Genomic DNA, 25877 nt, shown 5'->3' on the forward strand with positions numbered 1-25877 from the left:
TGTTTTCATTGAGCCAAGGGGAGAAGTTCCTGCTTGACCCTTCCAATAGCAGGTTATCTATCTCCTAGGAATAAAAAATGATTGAGTATTGTAGTTTAACATGTCCAATCCATCTCTCTCTAGACATCTGTCACCGGATACACATTAGATTGGCATATTGGTCCAAATTTATTCCAATGTGTTTGGGCCTTCACTTCACCTTAAAGTCCTATTTCTGTGCATACTTAATATAATGTAGATGCACTGCTGAGATTTTAAAGAGTTCTAAAACTCATCCTCATAACATCGAGTTATACTGAATTGTTAACACAATGTTCTCGAAGAATCTTCATCAGAACATAGTTATGTTTTGCCATGAGCTTTGACATAGGAGCGAGTTGGCTTTGGCTATTAAAATGGTCCAGTCAACCAGTCACAGCACTGATCACGGAAGCTGGCTACGATGTCAATCCCAACACAAAAAAAAGCTTACAGGACTCCAATAGGGGCAGATTTATAGAATTTAAAGAATAAAATAAAAGTATATTAGTAACTGTCATGATATAGCTTTCCTCTACGTAGGTTCCTACTCTTGGTTTTTAATTATGAAAAGTCTAGGAAGACAATGAAGTGCAACAAAGAGTATTATCAGGAGGTATATAAAGTGAAGATACTAGGAAGGCTTACTTCATAAGTTACAACCAAATGCAGTCGCATAAAATACAGGGCTTGCTGCAGCCCCACGTGGAGGCAAAAGATGGCGTTGTAAAGACAGATGTTGTGTGGTTTTCTGCATTGCACTCGCTGGGTGTCATGGCGACATCAGACTCTATTCACACTGCAGAGTCCAACAAACTGCCTGGGTTTCTTTAGTTGCACAGCCTGTCATTGGCGTCAACTGGTTTGGGCTTCACTGCTCTCCAGTACAGCGTGAGTTAATTTCTTCTGGCCTATGATCAGCTGCTAGTAGCCCAAGCTGATGATCACCATTCCAGCCTTTATAGCTTCTGAATTCTGGAGCTGAGTGTCAGATATAGCTCCTTTGCTTCCTGGATCCTGTTGCTATCCAATTGTATGGTGATCTTCAGTTTGCGGTTCAGCGTGGTGTGTGAGTCATCCAGTTGTGTAGTTAGTTCCTACCCCTTTTGCGTTTCTCCCCAGTTCACATATTGTCCCTCCTATGCGTTTGAGTGCATTGTGCACGAGTTTTCGTTTACCCTTGCCTGTGACTATTTGTGGGGTGTTGGTTACTGGGTTTCCAGCCCACTCCATTTGTGGGGTGAAGTAATATCAGGGATTGGACAGGAGACAGGGCCACGTTGAAGGCTCGAGCCTGAGCCTCAAGTCTAGACTCGAGATAAGCAACAGCACAGGGGCCCCAGTCTTAACGGACAGCCTAGGAGCCCTTGTTCCAGCCATACACCCCCGTGACAACAGGTTCAATGTCATGCTACCATGATAAAAGACAATCCAGGAATATAGATGGGGATTTATTTCTCTACACGTTTCAGAGAACACTTTTTCCTCCTTTAGGAAAGAAAGAGAAAGTGTTCTCCAAAACGCGTAGAGAAATAAATCACCATCTTTATACCTGCATAGACTTTTAGCACAACAGCGTGGCTTTAACCCTATCTTTACAAAGCCATCCTTCACTCTTGGTTTTGGCATACACCAACTGACGCAATATACAGACTAAAATACCAACATGTGAAAGTACCTTTAACAATTAGTAAGCAACATTCATCATTTGTTTCTGAGAACCAATGAAATACATATTGTGGTATTTTGCATTGCTGTGGTGTTGTATTTCATTACTCAAATTTACTTTGGAGTACAGTAATTTTGTAGATATCTTCTCTGTTGGCTGCCATCCACGTCAACTCCCCTCAAGCAAAAAAAAAAAAAAAAAAAGTTCAGCGATGTTATTCTCCATTGCTTTGCAGCCAGATCGGGATGGTCACTGTGCAGAGTAGAGAGAAAAGATTCTCCTTCATGCACTACAAAGGGATTGTGACCCGGACGAGTGCCGGCCAAGACACTGCTGCGTATGAAGGTGGTGATATATTCCTTTGTTGTGCTCACATGGACTGAAGGTATATGCTTCTTATTTTTTTTATTCTTTAGACACTGTTGAAAAAGAGGGTCTGTAACCTGCTAATTAGGATTTTAGGAAGTGGATAAAAGCTTTGTCACAAACAGGAAAATGCTACAGCTGTGTTACTGTCTGGAACTCCTTAAATAGTAGAGACGGGACCTCAGTATTGTTTACCAGGCAGTGAAGTTCTCATTGTTCTGCAAGTAATGCCATACATATCCTCCACTCCTTGTAAACCGTTTCTTTGGACTTTAACTTAGATCCCCTTATTGCTTGGATTATATAAAAATACATTATGAACTGATCTGTTCTCAGATCTCAGAGCTTGTGAAGGTGTGTTCACTATCACCAGGAGATATCAGAGGGTGTTTCACCATCCTTAGGACATAGGATGTAGATAACATTTGACTAACTTGTCTAATATGTGATGGGTATTATCATAAAAAACTGGGTATGATTAGTTTGGGCAGGGAGGTTATTTTTGGGCATTGGCATACTTTTTGGCATTACATAAAAGGCAAATGTTAAACTGATTCCAACAACAATATATATATATATATATATATATATATATATATATATATATATATATATATGTATATATATATATATATATATATATATATATATCCCTGTCAGTACATTGTACAGTTTTCAGCTTAATTTTTTTTTGTCTTTTTTTGCTACAATACTTTTCCCTTACAAGAACGCCTTTGTTAAAAAAAATACATTTTAATGTTTGATAATAAATGCCTGTTCACCTTTAACTGCATCCTGCACCCATCTAGAGGTAATTCTACTGTATGTTCATGTCTGCATTTGTCAATTGTGTTTGACAAGATATTGTCATATGAGTCGTATGATAGGCACCAATAGTGACTGACAGATCCTATATAATGGGCCCACAATAATTCATCATGGGGTCAATAATGTTACTCGAAAAAACCTGTGGTGTATGCTACGCTCTTTTTTTTAATGGTAAATATGACAGAATCTTTAACAGAGTCTTCTTCCAAAACACAGTGTGCAATACATGAGTGTCTTAGGATAGGTTGAGATCCTTCTACCCGCACAAATTTGAATACTCAAAATATTCCAATACAAGTACAGATGGGCTTATGTAGGATGTATGTTCAACCAGGTAGATATATATATATATATATATATATATATATATATATTGAACATTTTTGTTTTAATATTATTGTCTTAAAGGAGTTTTGCCACAAACAAAGATCATTTTAAAGTTCATTTTAATCAATAGATCTTAGAATAATAATAATTTCCACAATTAGATGTGTTTTAAAAATATCTTCCTGTGCTGAGATAATCTTATATATGTGTCCCTGCTGTGTACTGTGTAATGGCCGTGTCTGACTGTATAGGGACATGGTCTGTTCATACCACATCTCCTGGGCAGGGGAGGATGCAAAACAAAGTATAGAACTAGCACAGCCTGGGATCGCAGCTGATTATGTAAGGTAAAACATTTTCCTGCCTTTTTAAATGAAAAAAAAAAAGTTTTACCACAAAGATGTGGTATGATCAGACCATGCCCCTGTACGGTCAGACACAGCCATTACACAGTACATAGCAATAACACATATATAAGATTATCTCAGCACAGGAACATTTTTTTTAAACACATCCAGTTGTAGAAATTATTATTATTCCAAGATCTATTGATTAAAATGAACTTTGTTCTTGAGACAACACCTTTAATTTAGAATTTTAACACAAGTTTTGTTTTATGGTTCAATGAAAACATAATACATCTTACTGTATTAAGCAAACTAAATGGAATCCTACAAATTCTGTCGTTAATTTCCATTCCCCTACGCTAGATAACATTTTCTATGGGTTCTCTTTAAGACACAAACTCCCGTCACTACCTGCCCTGTGTATTGTCTTGTAAACCAGGAAGTCCCCTATGCTGATAATAAGCTCAGTGGAGATTTGGAAGATCCCAAACATTTGTACATGTAAGCCAAGTAAATAAAGTGTATTTCTTCTATAAATGCTTTGTACTCACTGGGAATAATAGGCAGTGGGAAGCTCTGCTGCTGTGACCTGGAGATAACCCATTACCATGTATTGTCATGCTATCTGCGGGTCACAGCAGCAGAGCTTCCCACTGCACATGCTCACAGGTTCCTGTCCTATTAATGCTCTAGGCCATGATTATGTCAGTGCAACAAGATATTTTAATAAAGTACAGTGATTACCTCCCAATTCTAAATGCAGATGATTTGCAAATTACACACGTTTAGGATTTATTTTTTTTATGACTTGTTTTCAGTGAAGACTTTCCCATTACTGAGATAGGAGATGGCAGTTGTTACTGAGGAGATTCTATGACGTTGATGATGAGTTCACACCTAGGTGAAAATGGCCAAATTGTGCCCAAATGATCAATATTTTGTGTCCACCATTATTTTCAAGCACAGCCTTAACTCTCTTGGGCATAGCGTTCACTAGAGCTTCATAGGAGCCACTCGAATCCTCTTTTGGAGTTCTTTTTGGCTTAATGATAGAGGCCTCAAAGAACTTCTCTTAAATTCACTTCCACTGCTACTACCTGCCATACACTCCTGTTCCTGCCTCTCATCAGAGTCTGACAGGAGATGGTCTGGTAGTTTGGTAAAAACTGGTATGGGAACATCATTGAGATGTGTAATAGGTTGTCTTGCTGATTCCAAATCAGGATACTTTCACCGAGCTTTCTTGTAATGATTTAATCCTTTTAATTAATCTTTACAACTCAAAAAAACAATCATTATGGTGGTTATTCGGTTCTCTCCATGCTCTTTGCACCCCAAAGTTAACACTTTTTCTTTGACCATTTATCCACTGTTGTAGATACTCCACACAAGTTTTGTAAACCATATTTGAAGCCCAAGGGCGGCTTTGCACACTACGACATCGCAGGTGCGATGTCGGTGGGGTCAAATTGAAAGTGACGCACATCCGGCATCGCATGCGACATCGTACTGTGTAAAGCCTAGATGATACGATTAACGAGCGCAAAATCGTCGTAATCGTATCATCGGTGCAGCGTCGGCGTAATCCATAATTACGCTGATGCGACGGTCCGATGTTGTTCCTCGTTCGTGCGGCAGCACACATCGCTGGGAGCCGCAGGAGCGAGGAACATCTACCGGCGTCACCGCGGCTTCCGTAGGATATGCGGAAGGAAGGAGGTGGGCGGGATGTTTATGTGGCGCCCCTGACCTGGTCAGGCACCACTGAGTACTGCACCCATGCTGGGGACAGTACAATACAGGTAATCCAGAAGGCTGACCGAGGTGTGACTACACAGGCGCATAGTGATCAGGTCTCACACATGTACCTTTGGGAGGACCCCTGGGGATCCCAGGAGGGGGCAAAGCCTTCACCTCCACTGGAATAGTGGAGGGGGCCAAAAGCCTCCATCTCCACTCAAGGGGTGTGGTAAGAGAGCCTGGTTGCTAGGTGGCGTAGGCAAGAACAGGAGAGGAGGAGCAGTGAGCCGGTTTAGTGCAGAGTCCAGGGAGCTCCGAGGAGAGCAGACCCCTGGGGCTGTTGCAGTCTAACAGCGCCCGCGCAGTGGCTACCGACGGGGGAGAACGGTCACCTAGGAGTGCTACCCGAAATCCATCTTCAGCTAAAGAGAGAGCACGGAGTGGGAAGTAAGGAGACTGCTAGGGAGTACCAGGCCCAAACGGGCGGCAGATCCCGGAGCGGGGATAGATCCACCTTTCCTTGCTAAACCTGCCGGTGTGGGGCCCTCAAAGCCCACACCACAACACCCAAAAGCCGCAGCCACGTAGCCACAGTTAGGGCCCATAGTTCACAGGAGGCAAGCAGCTGGAGTGATCTGGTCCAGGCGACAAGCAAACGGCAACTGAAGGGGAGAGAGGCTTCAGCAACTTCCCTGGGTGACCCCCATAGGGACTAAAAGTCGGGGTTACCCCAAACCACTAAGGGCTAAGGAAGGCGAGTCGGTAGTCACCATCATAAGTCAGCCTGAAGGATACCTGGTTCCAGCCTGGTTCATCCCAGCTACGCCCGGGTTACTCACCCTGCCATCAACAGTGAGTAAAACCCCTGAAAGACATTCTGCTTGTGTTGAGTTATTCTGCGCCTTGTGGTTCCACACACCTACACAGGGCCCTGGGGCTTGCCTCACTCTCAGGAGGCTATTACAACTGACTGCACCCACCATCAGCCCAAGGCCTCCCTTAATCTGCAGTGGCGGTCTTCCCGCAATTCTGAGAGTGGCGTCACGACAATCCTAAAAAAAGGTTTCCTACCTGTGACCAGACTGTTCCATCCACGTGGAGTCCCTGAAGGTAATGCACCGACACAACACTTGTGGGGCTTCACATCTGGCGTCACGAACAGGATAAGGACTAGACCTGTCCAGACAGGTGACCATGTGCCTGGGCGGTCCGCTTGAAAAATTGGAAGCGCCGCCATATTGCCACCATGAAAATCGCGCTGAAAAACAACAGCAGCCCGCGCTGGAAGAAGTTACCGCCCATGAAGAGGTGTGGCTACCCAGAGATCCCCTGCAGAGTCCTGACCTCGCCAGTGAAGAGAGCGGAAGCGTTCAGAGACGTCGGGACAGAAAGGGAGCCAGAAGCCTGCTGCTAGAGGAGATGGCGTCTGAACACAGAGACCCAGAGCCAGGCTCCACTGCCTGGTGGTGTCGGGAGCTTGCCGAGTTCTGCGATCAACTGGAGGCCAGGGTCGGAAGGCAGATCAGAGAGGGACGTGCGGAGTTTCTGGAAATGACCGCGGCGGTTCAGGCCTATGAGGGGAGAGCCGCGCGCCGAGTGCCAGACCGGACGGTGACGACTCAGACCCCGATGCTGCCAACGATGGGTGAGTCCAGTGTTGCCCCTGCCAGCGCGAGTGCCCCGATCCCTGCTGCCACGCCCGCGGTCCCTGAAGAGGCGCCCGGCGCGGCGACGCCGAACCAGGCCGCAGCCACGCCAGGTGCGGCCCGCCAAGCCCAGGCCGCCGCAGCAATGCCCTGCTCGGCCCGTAGAGAACCGGCTGCCACCGCGACCCTCATCCGCGCCGCAGGTGTGACGCTGACCCAGGCCGCCGCCATGCTAGGCCCGGCCCGCCGAGACCCCACCGCAGCAGCAACGCTCGTCCGCGCCGCAAGTGAGGTGCTGAACCAGGCCGCCGCCACGTCAGGTGCGGCCCGCCAAGCCCAGATCGCTGCAGCGACGCCCAGCCCAGCCTGCAAAGATCCCATCGCGACAGCGACGCCGATCCAGGCCGCCGCAGCGATGCCCTGCCCGGCCCGCCAAGAACCGGCCATAGTAGCGAAGCCCGCTAAGACGCCAGCTGCAACAGCGACGCTGATCCAGGCCGCCGCCATGCCAGGCGCGGCCCGCAAAGACCAGGCCGCCGCCATGCCGGGCGCGGCCCGCCAAGACCAGGCCGCCGCCATACAGGGCGCGGCCCGCCAAGACAAGACAGACGTACCATTGTTTACCCCGGCCTGCAAGGCCAGAGCAGACACCGCTCCCCAGTCTAAAGAAGTCCCTGCTAGGAAGTCCCTGATAGGTGCGGACCCCGAATACTGGAAGCTGAAGGCTGACTTAGAGGCCCAGTTCCCACAGGAGATGGTGGACCGGTATCTGCTCCCTCCGCATACCCCCAAGGCGACTTCTGCAGCAACCACGCCAAAGAGTCCCCCGCCCGGGCCTGCTGATGAAAGTCCATCCCCAGCACTGCCACGACAGGAGTGTTCAGAAGAACTAAGGGGGAGGGGAGGCCAGAAGGCTGAGGAGCTGACTCCGGAGCCATCAGCAGTGGATTCATACCCCGAGCCAGAGATGTTGCCATACTCCCGCTGGGACGAAGAAGACCCGATACCCTCTGCTGAAGAAGATCTGCCCAAAAGCCTCACCTGGGAGCTTGTAAGCTGTACCTCGCAGAATCCAGCCCGCAAGACACGGCGCCGTAACAGAACCCAGTCTTTCCCTGCACCGCAGTCCCCAGAGCAGAGAGATGAAATAACGGCCAGAGACCTAGAGGAGAAACGGTTCCTGAGAAGAGCCAAAGCCCAGGTCAGAGGACCCCTTTGTCGAGGAGTAGTGGAAGATTTTAGCCTAAAATCAGGATACGGCTTCATAGTAGCACCTGGTATGAAAGAAGGCATTTTTGTCAACAGAAGAGACGTTAGAGCTCATTTGCCCAGAGGACATCCTGGAAGGAACCTAAGGATGGGAGACACAGTGCAGTTTACCATGCATCAAGGAGAAAGAGGCTGGTATGCGCTAGATGTTACACCATGTCCTAAAGAAAAAGAAACAGACACAGAGGAAGAAAGGAAAGATAGAGAAAGAACCGACAAAGAACCCACCGATGAGACCACCACGGACGATGAAAAAGACCGAGAAAGCAGCAGGTGCCGCAGCCCTACAGGCCCAAGCCCTGGTGAGGAGGAATCTGCATAAAGTAAGAAGTACAACAAGTTACTGTTTTGACCAGTTTGAAAGTTTGCAACGTTACTGTTTAAGAGATGTGCCCACATAAACTAATGTGAGAAATGAACCTTAAGGCTATGAACTGGCTATAGCCACAAACTCTCGCAGTGTAAATAGTTACACCAGAGGGCACCACCACCACCAGAGTCAGCCTGTTTAGGGGCTTGGCTCGTCTGCAACCAGGGAGCACGTCCGTATATAGGGCCTTGGCTCACCTGCAACCAGAGAGCATGCCTGTTTATGGGGCCTGGCTCTCCACCACAAAGAGGGTACCTGGTCAGCACCAACTGTGAAGGCCGCCTCTGGATCCTGCCAGAAGTGGCTGAAGGCGCGGCTTCACCAGGCCAGGTATGCCCTGAAGACCACCAGACCATGAAAGCCGCCTCTACATCCTGCCAGAAGTGGCTGAAGGCGCGGCCAACAGGAGAGGCAGATTGGAGGAAAGGTCTGGGGAAACGGATGGCCCAGACCTGGTTACCAAAAGGACCGGTGACCTGCCTCCTGAAAGGGTTTGGGTGGGTTAACGGACTTGTGGGTGGAGGGTGGTGATGTATGGTACCTGGTGGTTTTAAATGTTTTACCATGTTTTTACTGTTTTATGCATTTTAAAATGTTGTCTTGCAGCCCGAGGACGTGCTGGTGATAACTAAGGGGGAATGTGGCGCCCCTGACCTGGTCAGGCACCACTGAGTACTGCACCCATGCTGGGGACAGTACAATACAGGTAATCCAGAAGGCTGACCGAGGTGTGACTACACAGGCGCATAGTGATCAGGTCTCACACATGTACCTTTGGGAGGACCCCTGGGGATCCCAGGAGGGGGCAAAGCCTTCACCTCCACTGGAATAGTGGAGGGGGCCAAAAGCCTCCATCTCCACTCAAGGGGTGTGGTAAGAGAGCCTGGTTGCTAGGTGGCGTAGGCAAGAACAGGAGAGGAGGAGCAGTGAGCCGGTTTAGTGCAGAGTCCAGGGAGCTCCGAGGAGAGCAGACCCCTGGGGCTGTTGCAGTCTAACAGCGCCCGCGCAGTGGCTACCGACGGGGGAGAACGGTCACCTAGGAGTGCTACCCGAAATCCATCTTCAGCTAAAGAGAGAGCACGGAGTGGGAAGTAAGGAGACTGCTAGGGAGTACCAGGCCCAAACGGGCGGCAGATCCCGGAGCGGGGATAGATCCACCTTTCCTTGCTAAACCTGCCGGTGTGGGGCCCTCAAAGCCCACACCACAACACCCAAAAGCCGCAGCCACGTAGCCACAGTTAGGGCCCATAGTTCACAGGAGGCAAGCAGCTGGAGTGATCTGGTCCAGGCGACAAGCAAACGGCAACTGAAGGGGAGAGAGGCTTCAGCAACTTCCCTGGGTGACCCCCATAGGGACTAAAAGTCGGGGTTACCCCAAACCACTAAGGGCTAAGGAAGGCGAGTCGGTAGTCACCATCATAAGTCAGCCTGAAGGATACCTGGTTCCAGCCTGGTTCATCCCAGCTACGCCCGGGTTACTCACCCTGCCATCAACAGTGAGTAAAACCCCTGAAAGACATTCTGCTTGTGTTGAGTTATTCTGCGCCTTGTGGTTCCACACACCTACACAGGGCCCTGGGGCTTGCCTCACTCTCAGGAGGCTATTACAACTGACTGCACCCACCATCAGCCCAAGGCCTCCCTTAATCTGCAGTGGCGGTCTTCCCGCAATTCTGAGAGTGGCGTCACGACAATCCTAAAAGAAGGTTTCCTACCTGTGACCAGACTGTTCCATCCACGTGGAGTCCCTGAAGGTAATGCACCGACACAACACTTGTGGGGCTTCACATTTACATCCTGCTCATCTGTGCCCCTCCGCCGCTATTGGCCGCCTGCCGTATGACGTCGCTATGACACCGCACGACCCGCCCCCTTAGGAAGGAGGCGGGTCGCCGGCCAGAGCGACGGTCGCAGGGCGGGTGAGTGCATGTGAAGCTGGCATAGCAATAATTTTTGCTACGCCAGCTATCACACGATATCGTACCTGCGACAGGGGCGGGGACTATCGCGTGCGACATCGCAGCATCAGCTTGCGATGTCGCAACGTGCAAAGCCCGCCCAAGACTTATCCTGGTCTCCAAGCTGTACTCCAAAATAAGCCAAAGATACTTGATGCACAAAGTATATGATATCTCTCCTTTATTTTTCAACCATGTACTCTCCACAGATGTAGCAGAATATTTATGGACTGTTTATTCAGACTCTTCTTGATAAAGTCATAATTTTTACATGTATTTATATACTTATTGAGACAGAAAGTTTTAGGTATAAACCAAGACTGGGTTGATAAACGTTTACTGTAGTCGACCTCTTTCCTCAGCAAATTCACAGTAGAATTCTGGCTTCAAAAAGTCTCTTTTTTAACATTGTAGGCCTACTAAATGAAATACTACATAATTATATGGTATATTTCATTACCAAAGACACTGATAAAGAGTAAAAAAACTGACCAAAAGCTATTACATTTGTTATTACACTCAAGTCGCATTGTGGGAAAGAATTATTTTAATGGATGTCCATTATTTAAAATACTAGAACCAATTCAGCAAAAGTAATAGGATTTTTGAATTCTGCACCCTCAAAATACTCTAAATTCATTAAAAAAAGCTTGGTACTTGAATTTTTTGTAGACCTGTGGTATTATTCCAAGACCTATTTATTAAAATGAACATTGTTCGTAGGAAAACCCCTTTTAAGGAAAGGAAAGAAAATAATGTATACTTGTTTATAGAAGCCAGAATATGTCTAGAGATAAGTGTAAATACTTACATTTATGTTATCTCAGTTGAACACTTCTCATGTCCTCACATTGCCTTGCTTTACATTATACTATGTCGAGCTGACCTGCCTTCCGTTTTCACAGGAGATTTGTAATTCCAGGGAAGTCTTTGAGGGAAATTCTGGTTTCCCATGTCAGTTTCTTCTGGTACTTGTGCTACCCATTATTTTTACGGATAGATCACGGATCCATTACAATCAATGTGCCTTTTCGCTTGTCCTTTTCTTGTTTGAGGACTGATAGTCCACATAAAAAGGAGACAATTTTTTTGCTTTTGTGACATCTGTACAGTGTCTTGAAAAAATATCAACTTTTCCACATGTTTTCATGTTACACCCAAAAACTTAAATGTATTTTATTGGGATCTGAGAGAATCTGATCACGGTATAATGACACTCGGCTCATGCTGCCAGCAAAGTCTTAACCGAGTGTCATTAATATATTGCTTCTGAAGCTATACGCTAGTGTGACCGCATCCTAAGAGGCACTTTCCCTTCTGTGGTTTCTAAAACTCCTGGTTTACCTACAGAATTTACATTTTCTACTGTTTAAATAATGTTATAGAAAGCTTGAGACAAATGAGAGGTAACTTGAGTAATATTTTTAATTATGTCATGGACTTCCACTGTGGATGGTGAGATGGAGGTATCACCTTGGTCTGTCTGGCGTGACAACAGTAGAACAAGTTTGAAAAGCCCTGAATTAAGCAAATAAAGGTTTAGCGCCCTAAAAGTTTGTGTTGATGCTAATGTCTGGTTCTCACAAAACAGAGTCATGGTAGAAAATCTACATAACTACATGGAGTTGTACTGTGGTGTATGTTTGGAAGACGTGGAATAGTTGAACAAATGTCTAAAACAAATCTGTGTTGTGATAGTATATCTTAAAGGATTACTTCAGCGGGGTTTTTTCCAGCTCTGGAGTGGCACTTTAAATGTAAGCCCCCACTACCTGTCATATACTTACCTTCCAGTGGCTTCACCTTTTTCCTACGCCGATCCCAATGCGCCATCTTGTCATGGAAGTTTTGGCTTGCTGACAGTCAGAAGTTATGTCACAAGCGCTCAGTATAAAGGGGGCTTTACACGCTACGATATCGTTAATGTTTTATCGTTGGGGTCACGTTGTTAGTGACACACATCCGGCATCATTAACGATATCGCAGCGTGGGACACTTACCAGCGACCTTAAGCGACCTCAAAAATGGTGAAAATCGTTCACCATGGAGAGGTCATCCCAAAACCAAAAATCGGTAATGGTTGATTATCGATGTGGTTCGTTGCTCCTGCGGCAGCACACATCACTGTGTGTGACACCGCAGGAGCGAGGAACGTCTCCTTACCTGCCGCCGGCCGCAATGTGGAAGGAAGGAGGTGGGCGGGATGTTACGTCCCGCTCATCTCCGCCCCTCCGCTTTGATTGGCCGGCCGCTTTGTGACAACGCGGTGACGTCGCTGTGATGCCGAACGTCCCTCCCCCTTGAGGGAGGGATTGTTCGGCAGTCACAGCGACGACGACGACCAGGTAAGTGCGTGTGATGCTGCCGTAGCGATAATGTTCGCTGCGGCAGCGATCACACGGAATCGCATGCACGACGGGGGCGGGTGCTTTTGCGTATGATATCGCTAGCATTTACTAGCAATATCGTAGCGTGTAAAGCCCGCTTAAATGTATGAAAGCAAGAATGAGGCTTTTATAGATATATATTAATTTGTGACCACCGGTGCACTCCATGAACCACTGGAGTGCGAGAGCAACCAGAGCGGCGGCAATATATGGTGACGCCGCTGGAAAGTAAATATGAGACAGGGGTCAGGAGACTTATATTTAAAGCACCACACCAGGGGGGGCAATAAAAAAGAACGCTGGAACGGTGCTTTAAAAATCAGTAACCATTGCAGCTAAAAGTAAGAAAGATGCTGCTGAACTAGCATGGTTTGACTCAGACAATCCAAACACATCAAATTTGCTACTCCTTCCTCCTCTGACATGCATTTTGAATTTTACATGAAGATTTAATAAAGGATTCACATGATTTTGTGCAAATCCAGCAGCATCTTTCTTACCTCTTATATTCACTTGCTGAAGCTGAGAAGCCTACTTCGGATTTTTATGACTGTTGAGCATATATACAGTGGGTACGGAAAGTATTCAGACCCCTTTAAATTTTTTACTCTTTGTTTCATTGCAGCCATTTGATAAATTCAAAAAGTTCATATTTTTCTCATTAATGTACACTCTGCACCCTATCTTGACAGAATAAAAACAGAAATGTAGAAATGTTTGCAAATTTCTTAAACAAGAAAAACTGAAATATCACATGGTCATAAATATTCAGGCCCTTTGCTCAAACACTCATATTTAAGTCACATGTTGTCCATTTCCTTGTGATCTTCCTTGAGATGGTACTATTCCTTCATTGGAGTCCAGCTGTGTTTAATTAAACTGATAAGACTTGATTTGGAAAGGCACACACCTGTCTATATAAGACCTCATAGCTCACAGTGCATGTCAGACCAAATGATAATCATGAGGTCAAAGGAACTGCCCAAGGAGCTCAGAGACAGAATTGAGGCAAGGCACAGATCTGGCTAAGGTTACAAAATAATTTCTGCAGTACTCAAGGTTCCTAAGAGCACAGTGGCATCCATAATCCTAACATGGAAGACGTTTGGGACCACCAGAACTCTTCCTAGACCTGGCCGTCCAGCCAAACTGAGCAATCGTGGGAAAAAAGCCTTGGTGAGGGAAGTAAAGAAGAACCCCAAGATCACTGTGGCTGATCTCCAGAGATGCAGTAGGGAGATGGGAGAACGTTCCACAAAGTCAACTATCACTGCAGCTCTCCACCAGTCGGGCCTTTATGGCAGAGTGGCCTGATGGAAGCCTCTCCTTAGTGCAAGACATATGAAAGCCCGCATAGAGTTTGCAAAAAAAAACACATGAAGGACTCCCTGACTATGAGAAAAAATATTCTCTGCTCTGATGAGACAAAGATAGAACTTTTTGGTGATAATTCTAAGCGGTATGTGTGGAGAAAACCAGGTACTGCTCATCACCTGCCAAATACAATCCAACAGTGAAACATGGTGGTGGCAGCATCATGCTATGGGGGTGTTTTCAGCTGCAGGGACAGGATGACTGGTTGAAATTGAAGAAAAAATGAATGTGGCCAAGTACAGAGATACCCTGGAAAATAACCTCTTCCAGGCAAGATAATGACCCTAAGCACACAGCTAAAATAACAAAGGAGTGGCTTCAGAACAACTCTGTGACTATTCTTGACTGGCCCAACCAGAGCCCTGACCTAAATCCAATTGAGCATCTCTGGAGAGACCTGAAAATGGCTGTCCACCAACGTTCACCATCTAATCTGACGAAACTGGAGAGGATCTGCAAGGAAGAATGGCAGATGATCTCCAAATCCAGGTGTGAAAAACTTGTTGCATCATTCCCAAGAAGACTCATGGCTGTACTAGCTCAAAAGGGTGCTTCTACTCAATACTGAGCAAAGGGTCTGAATACTTATGACCATGTGATATTTCAGTTTTTCTTGTTTAATAACTTTGTAAAAATGTCTTTTTCTGTTTTTTTCTGTCAAGATGAGTGCAGAGTGTACATTAATGAGAACAAAAATGAACTTCTTTGAATTTACCAAATGGCTGCAATAAAACAAAGAGTTAAAAATATTAAAGGGGTCGGAATACTTTCCGTACCCACTGTATATTGGATTGGCTTTGGTGAGCATATCGTTTCCTATTTTTCATTCCAGCTAAATATCAACACTGACCTCTCTAAGGGTGCGTTCACAAGAATGTATTTTCAATCCAAATGCTTTTGATGTAGAAAACGGACCTCACATGGAAATCAGCCTATCCAAAGTTAGATAATGGGTATGTTCACATGGACAATTTTATACACAGCAAACAATCTGGATAAAAAAATGACAGCATACGCTGGTCTCATCCTTTTTTTTCAAGAGACTCGCCTACACTTTTCAATAGGAGACCAAAACAAATGTGATGCGGACACCATACATATGACATCCATTTTTGACAGACCCAATACATTTATTAACATAGTTTAAATATAGTTTGCCTTGTATAAAATTTAGAATTATTTATGTACAAAAACGGATGTATCACGAATGTCATACAGTGTCAAAAAGAGGAATACGGCTAGAATTCGGATTCTGGATGAAAATTAGACAATTTTTCATGTTTGAGTGAACTTATCCTACGGATGTGTGGACACAATATAAAACTTCTGCATCAAATTCGCTATCAATTCTGAATTCTTATTGTGTTTGTTGTGGAATTTAGATGGAGAATTCAGTAAAATCCGTGGTTAATATCTGTGGCTTTACTGTAGCATGTCTACAATATGGAGGGAGTTTTTAACAAGTTTAGCAAACTCTACCCATATACAGTTATAGTTATGGAGAGGCACAGGAACAAAAGACTAAACAAGACATATTGAGGAGAGCGGCATCATTTACGCCAGCCAATAGATTACTTATTTATGGCAATTGAGAGGTACTTTTTAAGTGCTACATAATTTGTGGCGTACATCTGAAGATGACAAGTGAATTTCAGCCTCCGTTGTGCAATCAGATCTGTAGAAGATAAATCCTATTTAATAGGGATAATATGTACGTGGCTAATCTGTCAGCTTCTGTTGTGTGCTTCTTTTTTCACCGCAGGGACAAAGTGTGTGAATGGAATTGGGAAAACCCCAGACATAAGTCTGGTTGACTATTAACACACTTGAATATTTTACTGAAATGGAAATAGGAAAAATGTTCCCATCATGCCAAAATATGACCCTGTGTGTCCTGTAAGTTCTCTGTCAGATCGCTATCTACACATAATGACTACAGCCATAAAAGTAGCACAATTGGAAACATTTTTATACAGATGAGATAATGATCAGTTTGATGGAATCTGTATTTCCAGTTCAAAGAAACTGGAATTATGTAATCTGGCATTAACAGGAGGAAATTGTGGAGGATAGGTGCCCTTACCTTGTGGAATATCTATGCCCCCTTGTGGTTAATCTTGGGTCATTAGCAAAGTCTAGAATGAATTGGTCAAAATATTTCAACAGTTCCCTTTGAAGTACCAGAATTTTTTATGCATAATGAAAAAGCTAAACACAAGAGTCATTGAAGAGAACCTATTAGTGATGAGCATTGGTTTGATGCAAATCAAATTCGGATTGCATTTCGGGAAATTTGCTGGTTTTGATAAGTTCAAACAGTTAGCGATTCGATTTTCGTGAAAAAAAAATGTTGCATCAGCCACACAAAGATCACATGGCCTCAGGCGAAGAAACGCAGGCCTTCCCATAATGTCTTTCAGCTATCACATCACATTTTAGAGTAATTCAGGATAGTGAGAGGATGCCAGAGTTCACAGATTGAGTTCACCAAAGAGTTAGGCAGTGAAAACCTTAAAATATAGGACAAATATTCCAGGAAGTGATGTTTTGTACAATTGCAGCACTGAAGATGTGTATAGTAATTTATGAATAAGGCCCCCTTCTCACGTCAGTGAAAAACACACACGTTTTTCACTGACGTGATAAAGGTGTGTATGCCCCTCCATGTGCCATGATTTTGGCACACAGGTGATCTTCATGTGCTATCCACGATAATACATGGAGGTCAGGCACTTATACTCACCTGTCCCCGCTCCTGCTGTCATGGGCGCTCATATCTCCTGTGATGCTGTGTCTGGCCGTTGCTGTCTCCCTGCTGCAGCTACTTGCAGGTCAGCTGTGCAGTGCATATTCATGAGCAAAATTAGCCAGCCTTGAAGCAGAGACAGCAGTGGCTGAAAACAGCGTCACTGGAGTTAGGTGAGTTTAAAAAGCTTTTTATTTTAAATGTACGTGTTTTTCTGGTATGTGTTTCACGAATCACACCACTGTGTGGTCCGTGGGATATCAGTGATGCCGGAGAAAAACAGACATGTCTCCGTGCGGAACACATGGATACGCGTGTATGCCACATTGAAACACATCAATGAGAAATCACTGATGTGTGTGCAGACCCATTGATTATAATTGGTCTGTGTATGTCCGTGATTCTGGTACGTATAAAAACTGCAACATACATACCTGAATCACTGACGTGTGAAGGGGGCCTAATACAGAGATTCAATTGAATGAGAGAGAGATATAGAAGAGCTAATGTGACGCCCTGGGCAAGCCAGGGGTCACAGGTCAAAACAACACACACACCCCACATTCCCTGCAGGTACACCAGCTAACCAGAAATCCTTGTTGCCTTCCTCCAGGGGCTGGTGTCCACACCAGGGGGTGGAGCCAGGCGGTTGGTGTCCACCCACCAAGGAGTTCACAGCCCTGGAGGCAGGAAGAAGCAGGCAGATAGAGTGTGGAGTTTGAAGAGAATGGAAGTCTAGCTGAGGGCTAGAGAGGAGTTCAGCCAGGGAGGAGGAGGTGGAAGGAAGTGAAGTGTAGTGGAGCTGAAGAAGAAAGCTGAAGTGACAGAGAAGTGAAAGTAGAGAAAGTGCAAAGTGGCAGTTGAGTACAGCCTGGAGTGGTCTGAGGCTGTGTGCCTGGACAGAGACAGCAAGGTCAGCAGACGGCAGAGATTGTCTGGAGTGGGACTGTTTGGAGGTTCCTGGAAGGACCGCGGACGGGTGGTGACCCGGCGGTCTGGAGCAGCGTGCAAAGGACAGTCAGCACCAGGGCAGGGGCCTCTCGGACCCCGGCAAGGCTAGGAGTCGCCAAATTTGCCGAATCCGTCAGTGAAGGGGACGTAGATCCCCCAACAACCAAGTCCCGATTGAAGGCAACAGCTCAACCATTACAGGGGAGACACCGCCACCGCCAGGGCACCAGTTCCCCCAGGGCCAGCGCCTGCGGGCAAAGTGTGGAGCTCCTCCGGCCCAGATTGTAGTCGGGGAGTGGGTAACCGGTGGGAATCCATCGCTACCAATAGACGTAACATAGGTGCAGGGAAGAGTGACCATCACCGCCAACTGCAGGGAACCGCAGCACCGTAAACCGTCCGAGGGACCCGTCCAACCAGCCGTTTGTTTACCGAGAACTGTGTCGTGGTTACTGGCTGAGTGAGTACCTCCGTGCCGCAAGGCACAGCGCTGCCCCCGCGTCCCTGCGCCCACCAGGCCCTGCATCTCCCATCTCATCACCGGGCCCCGGGACCACCAACCCCTACCCACGGAGGGGCAACACAACAACTAGCTGCTCCCCCACCATCACTCCCGGGATCCCCACATCGAGCAGCGGTGGTGAAATCACCACAACCGTGGGTGGCGTCACGGACATTATCCCAACACCCAAATTCCCCTTTTCACTCACGGGCGAGGAGCGCCGCTCGAGAACCTCTGGGATCCGGCCCACAGCTCGAGCCACCACTGAGCAGCGGCAGCCGCCGGACCCGAGCAGAAGGGGTGAGCGGTGTGTGCTGACACCCTCCTCCCCGTCCACGACACTGCCAGCAGAAGCAGTGTTAGACTCAGTGTGATATGTTGTACTTGGCATTTATCATGCTGCATTTGAATTATACATTTTTTTTTCTTCATCCTTAAAGCCCACTTTACACGTTGCAATTAGTTGTACAATCGCATTTGCGATGTGACACGCCCAGGTTGCATACGGGATCTATGAGATTTCACGTTGGTCGTTCATTTGCTGTCACACGAGCGTTAGTAGTCTATGTTAAATTGATCAATGTTATGTGCGATCCTTTAGATCATGTGATCTGTGACGTATGCATTGGGCACCTTTTTTTTTTTTTATTTATTGACTTGACAAGCGTGTGTAATGTGTAGGGATGCTTTTTAACTATGTCATCTGCCGTTCAGCTCTGCTACATGGCCGCTGACAGCAGACACAGACAGCCATGCAGCAGAGCTGAATGGCAGATGACAGCAGACACAGACAGAGCCGCACTGTCAGAATGAACTCGGGTGAACTTCACCCGACTTCATTGTCATGCTGCGGCTCTGTCTGTGTCGCGCCCTGATTAGCGGTCACCTGTGAAGGACTCACCGGTGACCGCTAATCTCCTAAGTTACTGAAGTTAGCAGCCCTCTCTCATACTCACCAATCCCCGATCCCCGGCGCTGCACGGCATTCACACTGCTCCGGCGGCTTTTACTGTTTTGAAAAAGCCGGCCGCCCATTAAACAATCTCGTATTCCCTGCTTTCCACGCCCACCGGCGCCTGTGATTGGTTACAGTGAGACACGCCCCCCACGCTGAGTGACAGGTGTCACACTGCACCCAATCACAGCAGCCGGTGGGCGTGTCTATACTGTGTAGTGCAATAAATAATTAAATAATTAAAAAAAACGGCGTGCGGTTCCCCCCAATTTTAAAACCAGCCAGATAAAGCCATACGGCTGAAGGCTGGTATTCTCAGGATGGGGAGCTCCACGTTATGGGGAGCCCCCCAGCCTAACAATATCAGCCAACAGCCGCCCAGAATTGCCGCATACATTATATGCGACAGTTCTGGGACTGTACCCGGCTCTTCCCGATTTACCCTGGTGCGTTGGCAAATCGGGGTAATAAGGAGTTATTGGCAGCCCATAGCTGCCAATAAGTCCTAGATTAATCATGTCAGGCGTCTATGAGACACCCTCCATGATTAATCTGTAAATTACAGTAAATAAACACACATACACCCGAAAAAGTCCTTTATTAGAAATAAAAAACACAAACATATACCCTGGTTCACCACTTTAATCATCCCCAAAAGCCCTCCATGTCCGGCGTAATCCAGGATGCTCCAGCGTCGCTTCCAGCGCTGCTGCATGGAGGTGACCGGAGCTGCAGCAGACACAGCCGCTCCGGTCACCTCCACGCAGGTAATGAAGACAGCCGCGCGATCAGCTGCTGTCACTGAGGTTACCCGCTGTCACTGGATCCAGCGGTGGCCGCGGGTAACCTCAGTGACAGCTCAGCTGATCGCGCTACTCACCTCAGTTGCTGCGTGGAGGTGATAGGAGCGGCGGTGAGTAGCGCGATCAGCTGAGCTGTCACTGAGGTTACCCGCGGCCACCGCTGGATCCAGTGACAGCGGGTAACCTCAGTGACAGCAGCTGATCGCGCGGCTGTCTTCATTACCTGCGTGGAGGTGACCGGAGCGGCTGTGTCTGCTGCAGCTCCGGTCACCTCCATGCAGCAGCGCTGGAAGCGACGCTGGAGCATCCTGGATTACGCCGGACATGGAGGGCTTTTGGGGATGATTAAAGTGGTGAACCAGGGTATATGTTTGTGTTTTTTATTTCTAATAAAGGACTTTTTCGAGTGTGTGTGTTTATTTACTGTAATTTACAGATTAATCATGGAGGGTGTCTCATAGACGCCTGACATGATTAATCTAGGACTTATTAGCAGCTATGGGCTGCCAATAACTCCTTATTACCCCGATTTGCCAACGCACCAGGGTAAATCGGGAAGAGCCGGGTACAGTCCCAGAACTGTCGCATATAATGTATGCGGCAATTCTGGGCGGCTGTTGGCTGATATTGTTAGGCTGGGGGGCTCCCCATAACGTGGAGCTCCCCATCCTGAGAATACCAGCCTTCAGCCGTATGGCTTTATCTGGCTGGTTTTAAAATTGGGGGGAACCGCACGCCGTTTTTTTAATTATTTAATTATTTATTGCACTACACAGTATAGACACGCCCACCGGCTGCTGTGATTGGGTGCAGTGTGACACCTGTCACTCAGCGTGGGGGGCGTGTCTCACTGTAACCAATCACAGGCGCCGGTGGGCGTGGAAAGCAGGGAATACGAGATTGTTTAATGGGCGGCCGGCTTTTTCAAAACAGTAAAAGCCGCCGGAGCAGTGTGAATGCAGTGCAGCGCCGGGGATCGGGGATCGGTGAGTATATGAGAGAGGGGGATAGACTGACATGGACAGAGAGTGAGGGACAGAGATAGTGATGGACTGACAGAGATTAGTGAATGACAGACATTGTGAGGCGCTTCAGAACGCAGCTTTTCAGCTGCGCTCTGAAGCAGACCTTTTATAAGCTGCGGTGCAGAGCGCACACCTGCGCACACAGCATCAGACACCAAAATCGTATGAGGGATGTCACACGTTACAATTGACTAGGTTCGTGCAACAAAACGCTCAATTCTAGAGAATGATACGATGTGTTTGCGATCAACGGTTTTGCGTTCAATCCTGATCGCAAGTAGCTGTCACACGCAGATACCTCACAAACGATGCCGGATGTGCGTCACTTACAACTTGACCCCAACGACGGATTGTGAGATATATTGAAGCGTGTAAAGCGGGCTTAAGGCTATGTGCGCACTTTGCGTTTTTACCTGCGTTTCCACAGCGTTTTGAACTGCAGCGTTTTAATACCAAAAGGCATGCGTTTTGATTTTCAAGCAAAGTCTATGGGAAATGGGGATTTCTTGTGCGCACTTTGCTGTTAAAAACGCAGCGTTTAATTTGCATATTTTTGGGCAAAAACTCAGCGTTTAAAGAAGCAGCATGTCAATTGTTTTTGCCATTTGGGCTGCGTTTTGCTAACATTGAAGTCAATGAGAAGTTGCAAAACACAAGCAACATCAACATTCTAGCGTTTTACATGCTTTTTTGATGCTGAAAACATGCATTTTGTACCAATTAATTGCATGCGTTTTTGGCAAAGTATTAATGGCATGATATGTCCCTTTACACACACACATAGTCCGACAATTAAATTTAAGAAAATCAATAAATTTATTTATTGATAAAGTTATCATTTTAATTAAAATAAAAGCCATTTTTTGATTGACAATAATGTTGATATTTGTTATAATTTTTTTCCTTTTTTTTCATAGTGTTTGTATGTTTAAACTTTATTTAGCATTGTATTTTTAGTCAAAAAGCATCTGATTTTAAGCAGTGAAAAAGCATGTAAAACGTGGTAAAAACGCAAGCGTATTTATAGTGTTTTTGTGGGCAAAACCAACTTTGGCAAAAAAACATTTCTGCCAGAGGATGCGTTTAGAACTGCAACTACCTCAACACAAAGTGCGCACATAGCCTTAAGCACTTGAAAGCTGCAGCATGCCTGCAAAATATGATTTACAGAAATCAGAATCTAAAATAAGTTTTAGCCAGAGAAGGTGTGTTTGCTAGTTTCAAGCGACTGTACTGAGTTTTTGCATTTCTTTTGCAATCCTTTTAGTAAAAAGAGGAATAATTGTTTTTTAAAAAAATGAAAAAGAAAATTCGCAAAAGTTCAGACATTTAACTGCAACTGTCTAGCTCACAATGAGTGCATGCCACAATCAGTTTTTATATGTTGCACACCGGCTTTGCCAGTTAAATTTTACATAACAAATGCCACACCAATACATCAGCATTTTGTATGGGCTGGCTTTTTGGATATGTACCTACTTTACATTTATTCAATTCTAAAATGGGGGAAATACATTTTAATAGCAAAAACAAATGTTTTGTTTTCTTTCAAACCTGGACATTTAATTGCGCATTCCTGTTTTTGCACACCTATTTTACTAGTGCAATGCTACAGCAAAACATGGTGAATGGTTCTCTTTAAACAAGCTTTTGGTTCCTACCTGTTACCATCCGTTTATATGGAACAGCCACTCTTCCATACCATACCAACATATACCGGGCAGAGAATGGCAAACAGGATACTCTTGGTTTTTATTATCATTACTAATGAACATATAGCTGGGATATACATCGCTCGGTACATACTGTAGATACGGTGCCCACTCCATATACAAATAAAGAGAAGGAATCCTGCTCTCTGAAATTAACACGAAATATGGATTTTAATGCACCTGGGAAACTACCTCTATTCTATCATCGCTATTCCATATAATTTCCTGTCTGCATTCCGTCTGAAGAAGGTCTTGCCGACTAAAACTTTACAACATATTTCAGGATTGCAATTTGCATTAAAATCCATCTCTTGTTAATTTATGAGTACCGGATTCATTTTCTTCATCACTAATAAATCATATGAACATGATGAGTATGTATGGGGTTTTTTTAACTCTTGAGTGCTGCTTTTATCTGTCTTAATCTGTTTGGGAGAATATGTGGCGCCCCTGAGGCTTCAGTCGCCACAGAGTATTGCATCTCACTTAAGGTGCAGCACTCATCCCGGGTAAGGAAGAGGTTAATTGCTGGTGTTTCTCACATTCACAAACCACACACAGTTAGGTGCTTTACCACCAGGATTGGCCTAGGGTAGACAGGAGGGTGTCCATCACGAGGCATGGGACTCTCCCGGTAACTAGGACAACCACCTCAAGGACGGGCACCACTTGGGGAAAAGGAAAGAGCATCTTCACACTTGAGCAGTTATCCCCTGGCACAGCTTGGGATGAGGAGCACAGTCAGGACCTCGATCCAGGCATCACTTACACTTCTGGGAGCACTACAAGACCCATGGCTTTGAGCAGGCAGCTCAGCCCGGGCTCTCTACAGCTACAGGGGATTCCAGGGTCTGCAGAGAGTGCAGAAAACACCCACAGCCCATTCCATATTCCATCCTCTGTATTGGAGGTGCCTCGACTAGAAAGGACACACAGTGGGAACATCTGTGGTGACCTCTGAATTATCTGGGATTGGCTGAGACCCATCACGGCAGAAACCGGCACTCTGTGGGCGGCTAACAGACAGTAAGTAAAGACCTTAAACTGCAACCACTCTGTCAGCCCGTCCTTGCCGTTGCTGTCGCCCCTCGCTTCGGTGCCACAGCCACTATCCCCACCATCATCCTCCCCTGGGGCCCGGCTCTACCTGTGGGGAGCCGAACCATCCGAGCTGTGACACCATCCACCCCAGAGGACAGCACCCGCAGCAGCGGCTAATCCCTGCCCTCACACCACAGGTGGCGTCATTAGACAACTACTCCCAACATCCTCAACCCCCTCATCCTCATCATCCCCACCATCAATCCCATTGTCCATCCCTTCGTGGACACCTCGGGGCCACGAAGTTGGGCCAGTTCTCTGTGACATTCCAAAGACCTCCCTTCATTACCGGCCCGGTGACGAGTAAAGAAACTCTGGCCCCGTGGGGGTCTTCACATATCTACACTCCCTAACAGAAGTTCTGTTGCTTATCCATGTTATGTAAATAAAGGCTTATAACTTGACTTTAAATTCATCCATTGGTTTTATAAATTACTTTTTTAAAAGCTGAAACCCTCCCAAGTTTGGTTTAGGTTATGAAAATATAGTTGCTGCAAACCTGAATATTGATAATTTAATGAACACACGTCAGACTTTTGCAAGAAAAACGTTTTGTCGCCTTGGCATATAATGCACCCAATCCTAGTTTACATCCTCACCTGTGCTCATTAAAAGATCGGTTAATTAGTGGGTGTGTATAAAAAGAAACCCAGCACCCCAGATCTTCACTTGATCTGCAACTTGACCTCTGACAACATGCCAAAAATCCACCCTGTGACCAAAGTCTTGATTATCAAGAGGCTAAAGACCAGATCCACTGCAGAGGTGGCTGGCACATTTAATGTGTCTCAGCATCAAGTACAAATAATTAAAAAAATATTTGAAGAGACTGGAGATGTTTTTGACAAGCCCAGGTCCGGCAGACCCTGCAAGACAACTGCTCACGTTTGTTGTTTAGAAAATCCAAAGCCAGCCCCTCTTCCACTGCAGCAGAGCTCCAACAGGCCTGGTCACTTCAAGTCCCTGTGTCAACTAGAACAGTTTGTAGGAATCTGTCTCGAAATGGCGTCCATGGTTGAATCAGTTCCCAGAAGCCAACACTAAACAAACGGCAATTAAAAAAACGTGTGCATTTGCCAAGTCCCACAGCCTGCTAAACAGATAGATGCTGGAAAAGTGGAGAAGGTGGATTTCTCTGATGAATCTTCAGTTGAATTACACCACAGCTGCTGCAAATACTGCAGGAGACCTACTGGGGCCGGTATGGATCCAAAATACACCAAGAAAACAGTTAAGTTTGGTGGTGGAAAGATCATGGTCTGGGGTTAAATTTAGTATGGGGGTGTGCAAAACATTTGCAAGGTGGAAGGCAATATCAATAGCCTAAAATATCAAGAAGTATTAGCTACCTCTTACATTCCCACTCATAAAAAGGGTCAAATTCTGCAGCAGGATGATGCTCCATCTCATACATCCAACTCTACAACAAAGTTCCTCCTGGCAAAGAAGATCAAGGTGCTCAAAGACTGGCCAGCCCAGTCACCAAACATGAACATCATTGAGCATGTTTGGGGTAGGATGAAAGAGAAAGCTTGGAACACAAAACCAAAGAATCTAGATGAACTCTGGGAGGCATGTAAGACTGCATTCTTTGCTATTCCTGATGACTTCATCAATAAATTGTATGAATCATTGTTGACCCGCATGGATGCAGTCCTTCAAGCTCATGGAAGTCACACAAAATATTAAATATGGCTCTAATAGCACCACAACTTCATTCACCAATGTTATGCAACATATCTTTGTATGAGAAGTTAATTATTTGTTTGAATTTCACATTACT

General features: G+C 46.0%; 1 protein-coding gene across 2 annotated transcripts in view; it reads left to right on the plus strand.

Moving 5' to 3' along the window:
• The window catches only part of ARHGAP28 (Rho GTPase activating protein 28), a 230082-nt gene that overhangs the window by 107391 nt on the left and 96814 nt on the right, over nucleotides 1–25877 (plus strand). The window contains exon 1 of one of the 2 annotated variants that reach the window (XM_075316394.1): nucleotides 1935–2072. The exons of the other annotated variant lie outside the window; for it this stretch is intronic. The gene's annotated coding sequence lies outside the window, so the exon portion shown is untranslated. Of the gene's footprint in view, nucleotides 1–1934; nucleotides 2073–25877 lie in introns of those variants that run through there. 2 annotated transcript variants of the gene reach the window in all.

This window comes from Anomaloglossus baeobatrachus, chromosome 6 (assembly GCF_048569485.1).
Source record: "Anomaloglossus baeobatrachus isolate aAnoBae1 chromosome 6, aAnoBae1.hap1, whole genome shotgun sequence".
Classification (NCBI taxonomy): domain Eukaryota; kingdom Metazoa; phylum Chordata; class Amphibia; order Anura; family Aromobatidae; genus Anomaloglossus; species Anomaloglossus baeobatrachus.